The sequence below is a fragment of the Balaenoptera physalus genome, assembly GCF_965194825.1.
Source record: "Balaenoptera physalus genome assembly, chromosome: 13".
NCBI lineage: Eukaryota > Metazoa > Chordata > Mammalia > Artiodactyla > Balaenopteridae > Balaenoptera > Balaenoptera physalus.
Window position 1 is genome coordinate 30,237,284 of NC_138892.1, and position 13,708 is coordinate 30,250,991.

At 36.2% G+C, this 13,708-nt stretch overlaps 1 long non-coding RNA gene across 1 annotated transcript; it reads right to left on the minus strand.

The window, feature by feature from the left end:
• Window positions 1-4,355: 4,355 nt before the first annotated feature.
• On the minus strand, window positions 4,356-11,071 carry LOC309640439. The gene is made up of 2 exons (XR_014252220.1): window positions 10,974-11,071; window positions 4,356-10,670 (listed from the first exon to the last, which is right to left on the minus strand). It is a non-coding gene; the product is annotated as an uncharacterized lncRNA (long non-coding RNA).
• Between the last annotated feature and the right edge of the window lie 2,637 nt (window positions 11,072-13,708).

Below are 13,708 nucleotides of genomic sequence, written 5' to 3' on the forward strand. Positions count from 1 at the left end.
TATTTTAAATTAAATTCAGCACTACAAAGAATTTACTATCTATCTTTTCTCCAATGCTGAAAATCCATGTTCTTAATAATATCATCATAATTTACTCATTTGCTGAGTCACTTAATACACACAGAAAGTTTCAGAATAATAATACCAGCACAATGTAATTACTGAAAATGTGTTAAAATGGTTTTTTTTTTAACTTTTTCTCCTGGATATAGACCAGAAGGATATATATAAAGATTACAATGTTTTAAAATCAATTGGAATAATCATTTCTGTGCGGCTGTGCCACCAACCCAGTAACCATTTAGGGTTTATATGTTCATTTTGGTTTTGGATTTTAGCAATTGCTTTTCGGTATTTACTTTTGCCTTATGATTACTTAAAATACTTAAGATTCCAACATCAAATCTACAAAACAAGGTAAAGTTAGTGAAGTCTAACTAGTATCTTATTAATTAAGCATTTTAAAAAGTTTATAGTTGATTACATTTTTTAAATTATAAGTATATAATGTAAGATGATAGATGATACATAGATAGGTGTAGATACTGCTTGTGTGTCTTAGATAAGCAATAGCATAGTATATACACACTTCTCCAACTTGTTTAATTCACTTAATAATATCCTTAGTGGTATCTTGGAGATATTCCTTACTCCCATTTATAGTGCATGTATGTATCATAGCTTATTCAACTAGCCTTCTGTTGATAAACATTTGAATTTTTACCAAGCTTTTGCTATTAGAGATAGTTCTGTAATAAATCATGTGTAGAAAATATCTTTCCATGTTTTTTCCAGTGTAATCTTTAGAATGTATTGTTAGAAGTAGATTGTTGGGTCAAGGAGCAAAAGAATACATAATTTTACTATATATTGTCAAATTCCCCTAAAAAGGATTTTATCATTTTACATGCCCACCAGAAATGAATAAGAATGACTGTTTTGTATTTACATGGTCCTGCCCACATTGTATACTGTCAATTTGGAGGGGATTTTGACAAACTTATTGGTAAGAAGTGGTAAATTATTAGAGTTGTATTTTATATTTTTCTTTTATTAGTAAGATTGAGAATTAAAGGACATTTGTATTTCTTTTTTTGTGAACTTCCTTTTCATATCTTTAGCCCATTTTTCTACAGACTTGTTGGTCTTTTCATCATTATTTAAAAATTTTCTTTATGCACATTTTTGCCTTTTTTATTGTGATAAAAAACCACATAACATAAAATTTATCATCTTAATAATTTTAAGTATACAGTTCAATAGTAGTAAATATATTTAATGTTTCATTATGTTAACAAATTAACATAACTTAATATGCTATGAAACAGAGCTCCAGAATTTTTTTATCTTGTAAATCCAAAACTCTATATCCACTGAACAATAGCTTCCCTTTCCTCAACCTTCCAGACCATGGTAACCACCATTCTACTTTCTGTTTCTATGAATTTGATTACTTTAGATACCACATATTAGTGAAATCATGCAGTGTTTTTCTTTTTGTGACTGGCTTATTTCACTTAACAAAATGTCCTGAAGGTTCATCCATGTTGTAGCATGTGACAGGATTTCCGTCCCTTTTAATGATGAATAATATTCCATTGTATGTATACACCACATTTTGTTTATCCATTCATCCACTGTTGGACATTTGGGTTGTTTCCATTTCTTGGCTATTGTGAATAGTGCTGCTATGAACATTGTGTACAAACATCTCTTCAAGAATCTTCTTTTGGTTCTTTTGGATATATACCCAGAAGGATATATACTCAGAGGATTGATGGATCATATGGTAGATCTATTTTTAATTTTTTTTAAACCTCCACCCTGTTTCACATAGCAATTGCACCATTTTACAATCCCACAAACAGCGAACAGCCTTCCAATTTCTCAACATTTTTGCCAACACATTATTTTTTTAATAGTAGTCATCTTAATCAGTGTGAGGTTGTACCTCATTGTTGTTTGGACTGGCTGTTCTTTGATTAGTGATGTTGAGCATGTTTTCATATGCTTGATGGACATCTGAATATCATCTTTGGAGAAATGTCTATTCAAGTCCTTTGTCCATTTTTTAATCAGGTTATTTGAATTTTTGTTTGTTGAGTTATAGGAGTTTTCTATATATTCTGGATATTAATGCCTTATCAGATAAATGATTTGCAAATATTTTCTCCCACTGCATAAATTGCCTTTTAGCTCCGTTGATTATGTCCTTTGATGCACTAAAGTTTTTAAGTTTGATATAGTCTCATTTGTCTATTTTTACTTTTGTTGCCTGTGCTTTTGGTGTCATGTTCATGAAATCATTGCCAAGTCCCATGTAATGAAGATTTTCTATTTTTTTCCTAGGAGTTTTATGGTTTTGGATCTTACATCTATGTATTTACTTTAACTTTGGGTTAACTGTTATGTATGGTATAAGAGAATGGTCTAACTTTATTCTTCTGTACGTGGATATAAAATTTTCCCAATACCATTTTTTTCTTTTACTTTTATTCATACATTAGAATACTAATTATGTACCAGGGGCTCTTCAAAATACTGTATATGAATTAATTCACTTAAATCTTACAACTACTCTGTTAGATTGTTACCATTGTTAGTCCCATTCTATGGATGAAGAAGCTGAGGCACAGAGAATTCAAGTAGGCCACATAGCTAGAAAGCACTGAAGCTAAGATTCAAACTCAAGAAACTCAGCCTCTGCTTATTACTACTGTATTATAAAATGTAGATACATTTTAACAATGTATTGAGTGCTAATAGGTCCCTAATACTGTTCTAATTAGAAGAGTCTAATAGAAAACAAAAGACAAATTCCTGCTCTTGTACTTTCATTTAAGTCACAATCTGACAATAGATAATTGGTATGAAGGAAATAAACTGATGATGCAATAGCAAGCAACTAATATGAAGTAGAGTGGGGAGAATCTTCTTTACATGATGGTAGTCAAAAAATGCTTTCCTCAGACATGAGACTTGAGCCAAAACCTGAAGGATAAGAATAAGACAGCAATGTGAAGAGCAAGGGGAAGAGCTTTCGATACAGAGAGACCAGCAATCAGAATATTAGAAATGAATGTTGATCAGGATGATCAGTTTGTAATAATTTGGCCTCACCAAAAAAGAGGATTGGCCTTTGACCATGGCTTCGAAGAGGTAATCTGTGTTATACATAATAGGAATGTCTTTGCCTAGGGCAGGGGTTAGCTGCATAGGCATTGATTTGTATAATATGAAAGAGCCTGACTCAGTGCTTAGGCATAGTGAGTACTACAGCAGTGAACTTGTAGCTGTTTCTAGCATAGTCTCTAAAGTGTGAGGGGCAGAAGATAAAATGAGGGAGATGAAGGAGTATGAAATAAAAGATACCTATATTGAAAATGTCTCCTTAGGATATTCTGATATGGAATAATGCCCCTCCACGAGTCTGTTGTCTCACCATTACCACCATGAAAATCATTCTCTCAGTCCAATATTCTCTTAAACTAACATGCCTGAGAGAAGTCACTCTTTTAACTGTTTATTTTTTGGAGGACCTACAAATTTTCCTTTAACTTTTAGAAATCATGCATTGGGCAGACACATTTTCCTTCAACAATATGTGATTCAATAACAAATTGTTGATTGATTCAATAATATAGTCATCTATATTGTTTCATCTTCTTACATTCTTTGCCTATTTTTGTTTGTTATTATGCATTTCTGGCAGTTATTTAAGTTTGATCTCAAGATCACTGATGCAGTTTTTGGAAATGTGATATTGACAAACATAAATTCTAAAGTAATCAAAATTCAGTGGATCAGGACACACCATTCTGGTTTTAATGTTCTGTTTCTGTGTTTTACATTCGGAATAAGAAAGGAGGAGGGGAATAGTTTTACTAATGATTTTATTACCGCCATTAATAACAAACTTAAATTTATTCAGCACCTAAAAAGATACATTGTCAGGCTTCCCTGGTGGCGCAGTGGTTGAGAATCTGCCTGCCAATGCAGGGGACACGGGTTCGAGCCCTGGTCTGAGAAGATCCCACATGCCACGGAGTAACTAAGCCCGTGAGCCACAATTATTGAGCCTGCGCGTCTGGAGCCTGTGCTCCGCAACAAGAGAGGCCGCGACAGAGAGAGGCCCGCGCACCGCGATGAAGAGTGGCCTCCGCTTGCCGCAACTGGAGAAAACCCTAGCACAGAAACGAAGACCCAACACAGCCATAAATAAATAAACAAATAATAAAAAATTTAAAAAAAAGATACATTGCCAAGTACTTTAATGCCATATATTTAAATTATTATGATTAATAATAAAAACTAAATGTGCATGGCACTTTACAAATTACTTTTAAATTGTCTCATTTATTCTTTTATTCTTAAAATAGCATATGAGCTCATTATATAAACTACTTGGTATAAAGTCTCCATTTTATCAAAATGACAGAACTGTACCTCAGAGCTGTAATCTGGCTTTTAGAAATACAGCTAGTAAGGGGCAGATCTGAGATTTTAATCTGAGTGCTTTGGCTCTAAATCTCATTCTCTTTCCACTCCACTTTGTAATTTTGAATTGTGCTGGATACTCTTCAAGCCCTTTGCATCTGCAGAGGCAATCTGTTTGTTTTCCCCACACTATCTCTATTTTTACATCACCAGACTCAACTTGAGGTATGGAGGAAATCACTGAGCCCTGTTCCAGGAATCCAGTTCGTTTTTGCCACCTCTCCAGTGTCCTGCCCTCTATTCCACTGACTGACAAACCCTCTAAGCCTCTTGCCTTGAGGTCACTTAAGAGCACTTCCTTTGTGTTTTTATCATAGTTTAACAAGTTGTTCCCATATTTTCACTTGGCTTTGGCATTTCTGCTTTATCTCTGAATACCTGCCCTGATACTTTTGACTTGTTCTGATTTTCCCTATGACTTCTCCTGAGACTTCAAAAATTTAATAATGAATTCCAGTTGATGCAAATGACCAAAATTGGTATTCACTATTGCAAGCGGCTGGTCAGGGTGGATGGAACAATTTACAGGACCTAGGAGGAAAGCAAAGCTGGAAAAAAAAAATAGAATTAACCAAATTGAGACTGATCTTCACAAGGCAAAGTTTCACATCCTTATGTACTTCACTCAGTTCATATCATTAAGAAAGTGAGAGAATGTATAATAGTTGAGTTTTCCAACAAGTCACAGATGAAGATTCAGGATTTACAAAGGAGTTTACAAAGCTAAATTCCTAATTTGGGATCTATCAGTGGTAATAACAATGAAGCTTGAAAATAACTGTAGTTTGGAACAGTCCTTTCACCACGCGTCCTGTTCATTATAGCCAAGTTTTTGCAACTATGGTCTGTAGGACTAGATCCTACAGAGCCATTCTGAATCCCAGTGTTTTCTTGGATTGCAGCTGCTGGCTTCTTTGACAGTGTCCCCAGTATTCCTCAACAGAGGGCACAATAGCTGGGCAATGCAAAATATCACAGCCTGGTTCCTCTCTTGACTTACTCCAGAGCCTGCCCCCACCATGCATGTAACTCTACTCTAATATTTAAAGATTACTCATGATTAGGATTTCCAAATTTTGACCTGAAAGAATGGGCAAATCAGCATCTAAAATCCAGATGGAACAAACTGAAAATTCAGAAGAGTTTTAAAGATTAGCTCTCCCAATACCACTTGCTGAAGAGACTCTTTTTCCCATTGTATGTTCTTGCCTCCTTTGTCAAAGATTAATTGTAGGTGTGCAGGTTTATTTCTGGGCTCTCTATTCTGTTTCATTGACCTGTATGTCTGTTTTTGTGCCAATATCATGCTGTTTTGATTACTGTAGCTTTGTAGTATTGTCTGAAGTCTGGGAGGGTTATGCCTCCTACTTTGTTCTTTTTCTTCAGGATTGCTTTGGCAATTCTGGGTCTTTTATGGTTCCATATAAGTTTTAGGATTATTTGTTCTAGTTCTGTGAAAAATGTCATGGGTAATTTGATAGGGATCACATTAAATCTGTAGATTGCTTTGGGTAGTATGGCCATTTTAACAGTATTAATTCTTCCAATCCAAGCATAGCTCCATTTTAAACTACACTGTGTTGTCTGACACATCCTCATAGTGTATTACTCTATGAATTTAGCAATAGCTTGGCGTATAGTACATTACATTGTTATATACATTATATGTGTAATATATCCCACATGTATTACATGCATTTCATACATTAAGAGGTTTAATTCCAAACACACATTCACCTACACATTCATCCACACATATTCTCTCTTTTACACACACACACACATTCACACAAACACACACACATGCCCCTTGTGTTGTGCCTTAAGGGCTTTCAAAGTAAACAGCAGAATATTTAATATTCTCCTTATTGCTGCTTTAAATTGTTCCTCTTGCTTGGCCAAACACCGAGAAGGTAGATATCTATTCCTTCGGGGAATCCCACAGCATACTAAAAAGAATGCTATTAGAGAATTTAAAGTAGAAAGAATTTTGCACACCTGCTTGAAATCACTGAATGCCTACTGGGTTTGATAACTTGCTATAATGGTTCACAGGGCTCAGGGAAACATTTACTGACATTTATCAGTTTATTATAAAGGATATTACAAAGGACACTTCATCACACTGTGTGTGATGAAGAGGTACACTGGGCAAGGTCTGGAAGGGTCCTGAATGCAGGAGCTTCTGTCTCCGCAAAGTTGGGATGCACCACCTTCCCAGCAGATGAATGCATTCACCAACATGAAAGCTCTCAAAACTCCATTGTTTAGGATTTCTATGGAGGCTTTATTACAAATATATTATTAAATCGTTGGTAATTAGTTGATACGTCAGTCTCCAGCTCCTCTTCCCTCCCCAGAGGTTGGAGGGTGGGGTTGAAAGTTCCAACCCTTTAACCATGTCTTTGTCTTTCTGGTGACAAGCCCCAATTCTGAACCTGTCTAGGGACCCCAGGTACTAGTCATCTCATTAGCATTCAAAAAGACACTCTTACCAGTCCAAAGATTCCAAGGGTCTTAAAAGTTCTGTGCCAGGATCCAGGGACAAAGACCAAGCATATATTTCTTACTATAATGCAATTACCACAGTGGGCAATAAATTTTATTATGTAAATCAATTTGGTATATGTGGAGCTAAAAGGTATTTTATTTATTGTGGTGAATCCACTCATCCTAAAGCAACTGTGAACAAAGCATCGTTTACTCAAGGTTTTAAAGAGGAGAGAAGGAGTATATACAATGCACATTTTACTCAGAAAAAATTCCCTGCACAGTCACCTACTAGACCTCCTTTATATGTAGTGCATGCCCAAACTCTCCAAGTCTTTCTCTATCCTTTTCAAAATAATTTAGGTCTTTTCAGCTTCTGATTCCAAATTTAGATACCCTGAATCCACTATGGTATACAGTCTGGAAAAATTGTTATTGATCGTAATAAATATAAAGATTCTGTTTGCTCTAAGCAAACAATAATGATCCACTTATTACTATTCTCAAAACTTCCTAAGGGTGACATGAATGATTATACATTTTAAAATTATTTTATCTATATATCAAACACATAAGAAGGATGAATAATCCTATGAGAGGCAGATTGCTGAGTAGGAACTAAAATGCAAATGTATAGGGAAACAAGGACTTGCTTTGTATAAAATTTCCAGCATATTTTGGGTATCTATATATGCTAAGACTAAACTATCTCATCTCCCAGGCAACTTTCTTTTTTCTCCATTTCATACTCTATTAACTCCTTAAATCCAGAGGATACATCTCCAAAGATCTGGCAGAACCAAGATTTCAAAAATGTGGAGCAATGGACCCCACAATTTTGAAGATTAAATAAGACGATATCTGGCATGAAGTGAACACTCAATAAATGTTAGTTATTATTACCACTCCTGCCGTTTGGTCTACTTTCCTCCATGCACAGAGGACGTGGGGGCAGGGCCAGGGGGTAAGAGAAATGGTTATTAGATCTCTCTCTGTCGGCTCACTTCTAGACTTAGACACATGACTGATTTCACTTCCTAATACGAAGGACAACAAAGGGAGAAATTGCCTAACCTAGCTATAACTCAGGGTGGACTGAGGAGAGCAGTGCATCATTTCTGACCAAACTCCAAAGACAAAAATAATGTCAGAATGAAGCAAACAACATGTCCAAGAACCAAGTCTAGAAGCAAGGTTGTGGACTGGAAGAATTTTAACTGAAAGCAAAGCCAAGTCCAGATGAGAAAATGGACACAAAGCAAGCAAGGTTGTCATCACTGAAGGAAAGAGAGAAGAGAGAATAAGGATTAATTCAGGAAACAACAAGTGACTCACTGTTTCTGGTTTATACTAAGTCTCTACAACTGCAGGTAGGGGGTTCTGCATGGTAAAGATAGAAATGGGTAATAGTCAACAGTTAAAACTTTCAAATTCAGTCTCATATTCTAGAGTAAACATGAAGTCTATGTTTGCTAAACTGATAAATATTTAGTAACTGTGATCCATCTCATTCAAAAAACCTAGCTGCATGGGTAGGGTCGGGGGAAAGCATAATTGCATCAGGAGAACAAAATTACATTGTTTAATTTGGCAATTTAGAACTTCGATAAAGTAAACCAAATCTCATCTCTTGTCAAATAGGTAAAAGAAACACCATTTTCTGGCGACAATTCCAGTTTGAGTTGACATATAAGTATGATCTGAACCTAAGTTCTCATGGTGCCTTGTCAGGTATTCCCAGAAATCTAATCTGCTTCCACCGTTGCTAAATACATGGAATAATATTGATGTCTATTTTTCTGTCAATTTTCCATCTCCCATAAAGAACGTGTTAAATAAACTTGTTAAAGTAAAAAAAAACAAAAACAAAAAAATCTAGCTGCTTTCCTTCTTCCTGCCCTAAAGTGACCATATTTGCATACTGTTTTTTGATCCTGAGGTTTAATTCTGGTAATCTCTCCATTGTCTGGGGTCCTTCTAGAATGAGTCCAGCAGCTTGCCCATATATAATCGCCTGGTATGTTCATTATCAAGACGAAGATCTCTGATGCTTATATATTTTTATAATTTCCAAGTACGGCCAAAGCTGTATTTGCTCTCACTTTGCAGCACTTACCTGATACAACATGAAACGTTAATGACTGCCTGAAACACGTCCAACTAAAGTGGCATTCACAGGAATGCTGTCTTGTCAACCATATTATTCCAAGGTTTGTGGCAAGATCAGGTCTCCTGGTTAGTCCCCTGCCTCAGTGGGTAGATAAACTCCTAGGCTAGTTATTTCCCCTGATTTCTGACCTGTAGCTGGGTTGTCTCTTTAAACAGCTCCCTCATAAAGGAGCTAAAGCTCAAAGCTCTGGATCTGGATGAAGCTCTGGGAGCTGGACTGGGCAATCAGACTGATTTAGAATTCTCCAACCACACAGGATAAAAACAAGGAAAATTCAAAACACACTGCCCACAGATGAAACTGAAAATGTAAGGCAAGTGCATAATTCCACCAACTATTCAATGTAGTAACTGGGAAGAGATGAAAAATTCAAGTGAGCAACCAGGTTTAGAAAGTAGGTTTGGAGTGCTGAACCTCACAACTTTTCTGAATCCAGAAAACAGGCCTGAGTTCTCATCTATGATTTGAAAAGGCGCTGTGAGAGGCATCAAGTAAGTTTGAGAAAATATGATTGACTGGGTACCTATATAGTTAAGACCACCCAAAGATAAATTTTTGGTGCTAGACAAGCTCTAGCCAAGATTCTTCATACAATACTTCTCACCAGATATAGTTGTATTACACACAATGATTGGAGCAGCACCTTTTCACAGATGATTTCTAAATGTTTTACACATACTATGAGAAAAACAATAAATAGTGCTCATATTTTTAAGTGAGGTTTCAAGTTATTCAAATGCTAGTGATAAAGAAATGATAATTTGGAAACTACTCTCTTTAAAACTGTCCTTTCCTATCACTGAATTTGTTATTCTATGTGTTAAAAACCAATATGCAGAAATCAGACCATTTACAACACATACACATATACATACACATTTCGGGAGAGTATTTCAGTGTAACTTAAAGATAGGCACCCCAGGTCTCCATTTATGGAGATAACTCTAAAGAATAAAATCTTTGTTTCTTGATAAACCAGGATCGACTCATGTTTTTAACTTACATAGATGGATGTTACCGTTGCTCTTCCATCTGCAGAATGCAGGGAAAAGCCTACGTCCTCTTAATCCATTATAGTTAAAATCATTACAAAGCATAGAAGCAAACTTCATTAACTCATATTTTTCACCTACTCATAAAATCACCAGATATTTTTTTTTTCTTTTTAATTCAACTGTGCTTTAAAACTCCAGTTCAAATTATCCTACACATTTGGGCAGGTCATGGTGACCAATTTGCATAGAGATGACTTCGTTTAAAATTGGGCTTCACACCACCTATGAAACAGCAAAGTAGGGAGCAGGGTGCTGTCTAGATTGTTCTTCCTGAAGGGCTTAGGGAATTGCACCTGCAACAATAACTCATGTAGGCAAAAAGAAGCCTTAGAAAAATGGTTATATTTTTTGAGTAAACAAATAATATATATATATTACAGTTATAAAAATAAGTCTTAGCACATATGTTCAAAATTCTTAGTCATAAAATCCAAATGAAAAAGTCCTTTAGGGCTTCCCTGGTGGCGCAGTGGTTGGGAATCTGCCTGCCGGTGCAGGGGACACGGGTTCGGGCCCTGGTCTGGGAGGGTCCCACGTGCCGCGGAGCAACTAGGCCCGTGAGCCACAATTACTGAGCCTGCGCGTCTGGAGCCTGTGCTCCGCAACAAGAGAGCCCGCGCACCGCGATGAAGAGTGGCCCCCACTTGCCGCAACTAGAGAAAGCCCTCGCATAGAAGCGAAGACCCAACACAGCCAAAAATAAATAAATAAATAATTAAAAAAAAAAAAAAAAAAAAAAAAAAAAGTCCTTTACTATTTACGAAGAGGTATTTGCACAGTTATTCACAAAGAAGAAAAAGGTCCTAAATGTTCCGTGTTTTGTCTTTGCTATGGGACACAAAAGAAAGGTAAAGCCTATACTTCTTTTTTTTTTTATTTTTATTCATTTCTTTTTTTTTTTTTTTTTTTTAACATCTTTATTGAAGTATAATTGCCTTACAATGGTGTGTTAGCTTCTGCTTTATAACAAAGTGAATCAGTTATACATATACAATATGTTCCCATTTCTCTTCCCTCTTGCATCTCCCTCCCTCCCACCCTCCCCATCCCATCCCTCTAGATGGTCACAAAGCACCGAGCTGATCTCCCTGTGCTATGCGGCTGCTTCCCACTAGTTATCTATTTTACATTTGGTAGTGTATATATGTCCATGACACTCTCTTACCCTGTCACATCTCACCCCACCCCCTCCCCATATCCTCAAGTCCATTCTCTAGTAGGTCTGTGTCTTTATTCCCGTCATGCCACTAGGTTCTTCATGGCCTTTTTTTTTTTTTTTTTTTTTTTCCCCTTAGATTCCGTATATATGTGTTAGCATACTGTATTTGTTTTTCTCTTTCTGGCTTACTTCACTCTGTATGACAGACTCTAACTCCATCCACCTCATTACAAATACCTCCATTTCATTTCTTTTTATGGCTGAGTAATATTCCATTGTATATATGTGCCACATCTTCTTTATCCATTCATCTGTCGATGGACATTTAGATTGCTTCCATGTCCTGGCTATTGTAAATAGAGCTGCAATGAACATTTTGGTACATGACTCTTTTTGACCTATGGTTTTCTCAGGGTATATGCCCAGTAGTGGGATTGCTGGGTCGTATGGTAGTTCTATTTGTAGTTTTTTAAGGAACCTCCATACTGTTCTCCATAGTGGCTGTATCAATTTACATTCCCACCAACAGTGCAAGAGTGTTCCCTTTCCTCCACACCCTCTCCAGCATTTATTGTTTCTAGATTTTTTGATGATGGCCATTCTGACCGGTGTGAGATGATATCTCATTGTAGTTTTGATTTGCATTTCTCTAATGATTAATGATGTTGAGCATTCTTTCATGTGTCTGTAGGCCATCTGTATATCTTCTTTGGAGAAATGTCTATTTAGGTCTTCGGCCCATTTTTGGATTGGGTTGTTCGTTTTTTTGTTATTGAGCTGCATGAGCTGCTTGTAAATCTTGGAGATTAATCCTTTGTCAGTTGCTTCATTTGCAAATATTTTCTCCCATTCTGATGGTTGTCTTTTGGTCTTGTTTATGGTTTCCTTTGCTGTGCAAAAGCTTTTAAGTTTCATTAGGTCCCATTTGTTTATTTGTGTTCTTATTTCCATTTCTCTGGGAGCTGGGTCAAAAAGAATCTTGCTGTGATGTATGTCATAGAGTGTTCTGCCTATGTTTTCCTCTAAGAGTTTGATAGTGTCTGCCCTTACACTTAGGTCTTTAATCCATTTTGAGTTTATTTTTGTGCATGGTGTCAGGGAGTGTTCTATTTTCATACTTTTACATGTACCTGTCCAATTTTCCCAGCACCACTTATTGAAGAGGCTGTCTTTTCTCCACTGTATATGCTTGCCTCCTTTATCAAAAATAAGGTGCCCATATGTGTGTGGGTTTATCTCTGGGCTTTCTATCCTGTTCCATTGATCTATATTTCTGTTTTTGTTCCAGTACCAAACTGTCTTGATTACTGAAGCTTTGTAATATAGTCTGAAGTCAGGGAGCCTGATTCCCCCAGCTCCATTTTTCGTTCTCAAGATTGCTTTGGCTATTCGGGGTCTTTTGTGTTTCCATACAAATTGTGAAATTTTTTGTTCTAGTTCTGTGAAAAATGCCAGTGGTAGTTTGATAGGGATTGCATTGAATCTGTAGATTGCTTTGGGTAGTAGAGTCATTTTCACAATGTTGATTCTTCCAATCCAGGAACATGGTATATCTCTCCATCTATTTGTATCATCTTTAATTTCTTTCATCAGTGTCTTATAATTTTCTGCATACAGGTCTTTTGTCTCCTTAGGTAGGTTTATTCCTAGATATTTTATTCTTTTTGTTGCAATGGTAAATGGGAGTGTTTTCTTAATTTCACTTTCAGATTTTTCGTCATTAGTGTATAGAAATGCAAGAGATTTCTGTGCATTAATTTTGTATCCTGCTACTTTACCAAATTCATTGATTAGCTCTAGGAGTTTTCTGGTAGCATCTTTAGGATTCTCTATGTATAGTATCATGTCATCTGCAAATAGTGACAGCTTTACTTCTTCTTTTCCGATTTGGATTCCTTTTATTTCTTTGTCTTCTCTGATTGCTGTGGCTAACACTTCCAAAACTATGTTGAATAATAGTGGTGAGAGTGGGCAACCTTGTCTTGTTCCTGATCTTAGTGGAAATGGTTTCAGTTTTTCACCATTGAGGACAATGTTGGCTGTGGGTTTGTCATATATGGCCTTTATTATGTTGAGGAAAGTTCCCTCTATGCCTACTTTCTGCAGGGCTTTTATCATAAATGGGTGTTGAATTTTGTCGAAAGCTTTCTCTGCATCTATTGAGATGATCATATGGTTTTTCTCCTTCAGTTTGTTAATATGATGTATCACATTGATTGATTTGCGTATATTGAAGAATCCTTGCATTCCTGGGATAAACCCCACTTGATCATGGTGTATGATCCTTTTAATGTGCTGTTGGATTCTGTTTGCTAGTATTTTGTTGAGGATTTTTGC